At 39.8% G+C, this 6872-nt stretch overlaps 1 non-coding gene across 1 annotated transcript; it reads left to right on the plus strand.

The window, feature by feature from the left end:
• The first annotated feature begins 3160 nt into the window (after positions 1-3160).
• Positions 3161-3232, plus strand: TRNAC-GCA. The gene has a single exon. It is a non-coding gene; the product is annotated as a tRNA-Cys (tRNA).
• The last annotated feature ends 3640 nt before the right edge of the window (positions 3233-6872 follow it).

Genomic DNA, 6872 nt, shown 5'->3' on the forward strand with positions numbered 1-6872 from the left:
CTGCTCCTCCCTATTTGATTTCTTGAAGCAATTCTAACTGCTAATTAAGCATGAAAAGTTGTGCTGTGAACCTTTCACCTGACATTCATAAAAGGTAGAAGTTCTTAAGGAGCCCTCAGAGCAATGTATATGTCATCAATTGCTATCTCAGTGACGACCTGCTGTCCTGCAGTACAGGGTCTCAAACTGTGATTGTTCTGCTCTTGGGGAAGAAACTTTCTTTTTCACTTTTTACTGGCTAATATACACAGACACATCTAACTGTTTTGAGTCAATTGGTTTACTTCTCACATAAACCTTAGTTCATTAGATGCTCAGACACAGGAGGGAGGCAAATCTGACTCCCACCTCATGTGCAGACAGTGCTGAGGTGATCTGTCTGGAGCCTAGGCTCCAGAGCCAACATTTCTTGCTACTTCTTCTGGCCTAAAGCCAGAAAACTGGCTCTCTGCCTTGCTGCACATTGGAAACACCTGGAGAACTTTTAAAAATGCTGACATCTGGGTCCCACCCCTAGAGATTTTAATTTCATTGGTTTGGGGTGAAGTTTGAGCACTGGAAATTTTTAAAGTTCCCCCAGGTGATTATAAGGTGCAGCCAAGGCTGAGACCTGATTTAGAAGGAGGCCCTAATTAAATCTGATTATCACCTCTGAAGACACTGTTAAGATGTCCCGCTGCTTTCAGAAATCACAGGGAGCCTAAGACTGTGAGCCCCTCTAACTATGAGCCCTGTGATGCACTTCCATACAATCCCTCATCTAACACATTTTCCCATTCCTTTCTCATTTCCACATGGTCTTCTACTTTGCTCTGGGAAACTCAGTCTATCATAAGCAAAATCACCTGACTTAGTAATCACAACTTGTTATTATCAATAACTACAGTCATTCCACTCTTGGTTTCTAATATCCTACTCTCCAAAACTAAGATATTGTTGGATGCTCTTTATCCCACCTCCAACAATTATTTGCCATACTGGAGCCTCTATTGATTTTTGTTCTCTATAATTTCTTTCATCATATTGTTTTCATCCTTACCCTATTTAGAGTCGATGGTTCATCACAGTATTTCTTTCTTCATCTTTCCCTTCAGGATACTAAATTCGCAAGATTCCAACTCTGGTTAACTTCTCGTTTTCACCCAACTTCTAGTTCTCACCTACTTTCTAACTTTACCTGAGTAGCTGAGTCTTGCTAACAAAAATCTTGGAGCCAGGCTGGTCTCAGCTTAAGTAAATGACCGTAGATTTCAAGGGGAGAGGCCAAGTTGCCTGGAATTGCATGAAAGTGTCATTGTAAACCTATTCTCCCACTCTCCTAGATGACAATTTCTCACCTTTTTCTGACAACATCCAAAACCCCACCTTCCCTCTTAACCTTTACTAAATTTATTTGCACTTAATTCTATAGGGAAAACAAGAACACCAAATAATTTCCTCATCTGTCCACCACCTCATCAAGGTCAAATGTGACCTCCACATTGCAAATCCAAATGTCAAGGCTGTTTTCTTAACTGATATATCTTAAATATCTAACATAAATTCCATATTTAGCATGATTCTAACAAAAGTATTGATCTAATTATAAATTCTAAAACAAGCTTTTCCCTAATCTTAACACAATGGCAATTTCATTTTTACAAATATCCATATCAAAGACACTGAATCCTTCCACAATTCCTCTCTTGCTCCCTATATTTAAAATAACACTAGAACCCAAACTGTTTTTCATATCATCCAGCATTATCAACCTCATGAGTCTCTTGCCTGTACTATTGAGATTCTTCTTAACAGGCTACCTGTTTCCATCATAGCTTCTACTACAGTCAATGAGGATGATATTTTCAAAATGTAAATCAGAACACAGCACTGCTCTGCTCCAAAAGCTCCAGTGGCTTCCATGCCATTCAAAATTATCCCATCAAGGATCTTCACCAAAGCCTCCAAAGGCCTGACATACTTAACCCCTCTCCTGTATTTTCCTAATACTCTGTTCCATCTTGTACTGGTTTGCCATAACTCTCACCCACAGTCATGTCTTTCCAACCAGACTGTCCTTTTTAGCCCAAGCAAACCACCACTTCAAAACTTTTGGGACCTTTGAATTTATTTTATTCCCTCTTACTAGAACAGTCTTGCCCTAAATATTATCCTGGCTCTCTCATTCTTTTCATTCAGAGGGAAAAGCCACATAGACAGAGAAGTCTTTAATTATACTAAAGGAATCCCAAGACCTCCAATCTCAGTCTCACACTGCTTACCTCATTATTACACTATATATTGTCTTAATAGCCCTGAAATCATGCTTTTTTTTTTTTGCTATCTACCCCCAATTTAATAAAAGCTCCATAATAGCAGATATTATTTTATTCATTGTTTTATCCTCATACTATGTTTTTAATAATATTAAATGACAGAAAAGTTAACATTTTTCAGTTTTTTCATTTATAAAATGGAAAATAATACCTTTACAATGAAGATTAAAAGCATTTATATATGTAAAACACCAGGCATATAATAAGCCTTTGATAGAAGTAAAACTAAAATTATGGCAAGGAATATCCCAATTTGTGACAAAGATGGCCAACATTAGCTATTCATATTTGTGTATGTATATATATATATATATTTTGTTGTTGTTGTTGTTCAGTTGCTACGTTGTGTCTCACTCTTTGCAACCCCATAGACTACAGTACGCCAGGCTTCCCTGTCCTTCACTACCTCCCAGAATTTGCTCAAATTCATGTCCATTGAGTCAGTGATGCAATCTAACCATCTCATCCTCTGTTGTTCCCATCTTGTTTTGCCTTCAATCTTTTCCAGCATCAGGGTCTTTTTCAATGCGTCAGCTCTTCACATCAGGTAGCCAAAGTAATAGAGCTTCAGCTTCAGTATCAGTCCTTCCAATGAATATTCAAGATTTATTTCCTTTAGGATTGACTGTTTTGATCTCCTTGCTGTCCAAGGGACTCTCAAGAGTATTCTCTAACACTACAGTTCGAAAGCCTCAGTTCTTCAGTACTCAGCCTTCTTTATGGTCCAACTATCAGATCTGTACATGACTACTGGAAAAACCATAGTTTGACTATAAGGACCTTTGTTGGCAAAGTGATGTCTCTCCTTTTAATATGCTGTCTAGGTTTTAATATGCTGTCTGGCTTCCCTGGTGGCTCAGAGGATAAAGCATCTGCCTGCAATGCAGGAGACCCAGGTTCGATCCCTGGGTTGGGAAGATCCCCTGGAGAAGGAAATGGCAACCCACTCCAGTATTCTTGCCTGGAGAATCCCATGGACAGAGGAGCCTGAGCGGGCTACAGTCCACAGGGTCGCAAAGAGTCGGACACGACTGAGTGACTTCACTTCACTTCTAGCTTTCCTTCCAAGGATCAAGCATCTTTCAATTTCAGGACTGAGTCACCATCTGCAGTGATTTTGGAGGCCAAGAAAAGAAAATCTGTCACTGTTTCCACTTTTTCTCCTTCTTTTAGACATGGAGTGATGGAACTGGATGCCAGTGATCTTCGTTTTTTTTTTTTTTTAATGTAGAGTTTCAAGCTGCGTTTTCACTTCCCTCCTTCACCCTCATCAAGAGGCTCTAGTTCCTCTTCACTTTCTGCCATTAGAGTTGTATCATCTGTGTATCTGAAGTTGCTGATATTTCTCCTGGCAATATTGATCCCAGCTTGTGATTCATCCAGCCTGGCATTTTGCATGATGTACTCTGCATATATGTTAAATAAGCAGGGTGACAATACATGACCTTGTCATACTTTTCCCCCAGCTGTGAACCAGTCCATTGTTCCATGTCTGATTCTAACAGTTGCTTCTTGACCTGCATATAGGTTTCTCAGGAGACAAGTAAGGTGGTCTGGTATTCCCATCTCTTGAAGAATTTTCAACAGTTTGTTGTGATCCACAGTCAAATGCTTTAGCATAATCAATGAAGGAGAAGTAGATGCTTTTCTGGAACTCTTTTGCTTTTTCCGTGATCCAACCGATGTTGTCAATTTGATCTCTGGTTCCTCTGCCTTTTCTAAAACCAGCTTGCACATCTAGAAGTTCACGTACTGTTGAAGCCCAGCTTGAAAGGTTTTGAGCATAACCTTGCTAGCATGTGAAGTGAATCCAATTGTACAGTACAAATTCAGAATACTATAATGTGATGATGTGATAACCAAGGTTAATGGACAGAAGTATTAAAAATAGCTATAGCTTTAATAATCTGTGAATGTATACTAATAGAAAAAGAGGTAAATTTTAACATCAAAAACATAAAGATGATAGAGCTTTATATGTGATCAAAGTTAGCTGGTTATCGGCATAAAACAGACTATTGTATCTATGAGACATTTTATATAAACCTCATGGTAACCACAAATCAAAAGATATATGAAAAATAAAGAAAAGGAAATCAAAGCATACCATTACAGAAAATTCTCAGTTCACAAATGAAGACAATACAAGAGAAAGAAAAGAACAAAGAAACTACAAAGAAGAGAAATATAAGATGGCATTAGAAAGTCCTTACCTATTAATAGATATTAATAATTATTTTATTAGATGTAAATGGATTAATTCCCAATCAAAATGTTTTAAAGATACACATAGGCTTAACATGAAGAAATGAAAAAAGATATTCCAGCCAAGTGGAAACTAAAAGAGAGTAGGGGTAGCTATACTTGTATCAGAAAAGCAGACTTTAAATCAAAAGCTTGCAAGAAGAGGCAAAGTTCCTTCAGTTCAGTTCAGTCTCTCAGTCGTGTCCAACTTTTCGCAACCCCATGAACGGCAGCATGCCAGGCCTCCCTGTCCACCACCAACTCCCAGAGCCTACCCAAACTCATGTCCATTGAGTTGGTGATGCCATCCAACCATCTCATCCTCTGTCTTCCCCTTCTCCTCCTGCCTTCAATCTTTCCCGGCATCAGGGTCTTTTCAAATGAGTCAGCCCTTCGCATCAGGTGGCCAAAGTATTGGAGTTTCAGCTTCAACAGCAGTCCTTCCAATGAGCACCCAGATGAGCACTCAGGATTGATCTCCTCTAGGATGGACTGGTAGGATCTCTTTGCAGTCAAAGGGACTCTCAAGAGTCCTCTCCAACACCACAGTTCAAAAGCATCAGTACTTCAGTGCTCAGCTTTCTTTATAGTCCAACTCTCACACCCATACATGACTACTGGAAGAACCATATCCTTGACTAGATGGACCTTACATAATGATAAAGGGGTAAATATATATATATATATAATATATATATGCATATATATATATATGAAATATTATCATTTGAGACAACATAGGTACAAAAAAGATCTTCACAACCAAGATAATCATGATGGTGTGATCACTCACCTAGCCAGACATCCTGGAATATAAAGTCAAGTGGGCTTTAGAAAGCATCACTATGAACAAAGCTAGTGGAGGTGATGGAATTCCAGTAGAGCTATTTCAAATCCTGGAAGATGATGCTGTGAAAGTGCTGCACTCAATATGCCAGCAAATTTGGAAAATTCCACAGTGGCCACAGGACTGGAAAAAGGTCAGTTTTCATTCCAATCCCAAAGAAAGGCAATGTCAAAGAATTCTCAAACTACTGCACAATTGCACTCATGTCACACGCTAGTAATGTTGAAAATTCTCCAAGCCAGGCTTCAGCAATATGTGAACTGTGAAATTCCAGATGTTCAAGCTGGTTTTAGAAAAGGAAGAGGAACCAGAGATCAAATTGCTAACATCCGCTGGATCATCGAAAAAGCAAGAGAGTTCCAGAAAAACATCTATTTCTGTTTTATTGACTACACCATAGCCTCTGACTATGTGGCTCAAATAAACTGTGGGAAATTCTGAAAGAGATGGGAATACCAGACCACCTGACCTGCCTCTTGAGAAACCTATATGCAGGTCAGGAAGCAACAGTTAGAACTGGACATGGAACAACAGACTGGTTCCAAATAGGAAAAGGAGTACGTCAAGGCTGTATATTGTCACCCTGCTTATTTAACTTATATGCAGAGTACATCATGAGAAACACTAGGCTGGAAGAAGCACAAACTGGAATCAAGATTGCCAGGAGAAATATCAATAACCTCAGATATGCAGATGATACCACCCTTATGGCAGAAAGTGAAGGAGAACTGAAAAGCCTCTTGATGAAAGTGAAAGAGGAAAGTGAAAAAGTAGGCTTAAAGCTCAACATTCAGAAAACTAAGATCATGGCTTCTGGTCCCATCACTTCATGGGAAATAGATGGGGAAAAATTGGAAACAGTGTCAGACTTTATTTTCTTGGGCTCCAAAATCACTGCAGATGGTGATCACAGCCATGAAATTAAAAGACACTTACTCCTTGGAAGGAAAGTTATGACCAACCTAGATAGCATATTCAAAAGCAGAGACATCACTTTGCCAACAAAGGTCCGTCTAGTCAAGGCTATGGTTTTTCCAGTGGTCATGTATGGATGTGAGAGTTGGACTGTAAAGAAAGCTGAGCACTGAAGAATTGATGCTTTTGAACTGTGGTGTTGGAGAAGACTGTTGAGAGTCCCTTGGACTGCAAGGAGATCCAACCAGTCCATTCTGAAGATCAGTCCTGGGTGTTCTTTGGAAGGAATGATGCTAAAGCTGAAACTCCAATACTTTGGCCACCTCATGCAAAGAGTTGACTCATTGGGAAAGACTTTGATGCTGGGAGGGACTGGGAGCAAGAGGAGAAGGGGACAACAGAGGATGAGATGGCTGGATCGCATCACCGACTCGATGAACGTGAGTTTGAGTACGCTCCGGGAGTTGGTGATGGACAGGGAGGCCTGGCGTGCTGCAATTCATGGCGTCGCAAAGAGTCGGACACGACTGAGTGACTGAACTGAACTGAGG

Source organism: Oryx dammah, unplaced genomic scaffold (genome assembly GCF_014754425.2).
Source record: "Oryx dammah isolate SB20612 unplaced genomic scaffold, SCBI_Odam_1.1 HiC_scaffold_26, whole genome shotgun sequence".
In the NCBI taxonomy this organism is placed as follows: Eukaryota; Metazoa; Chordata; class Mammalia; order Artiodactyla; family Bovidae; genus Oryx; species Oryx dammah.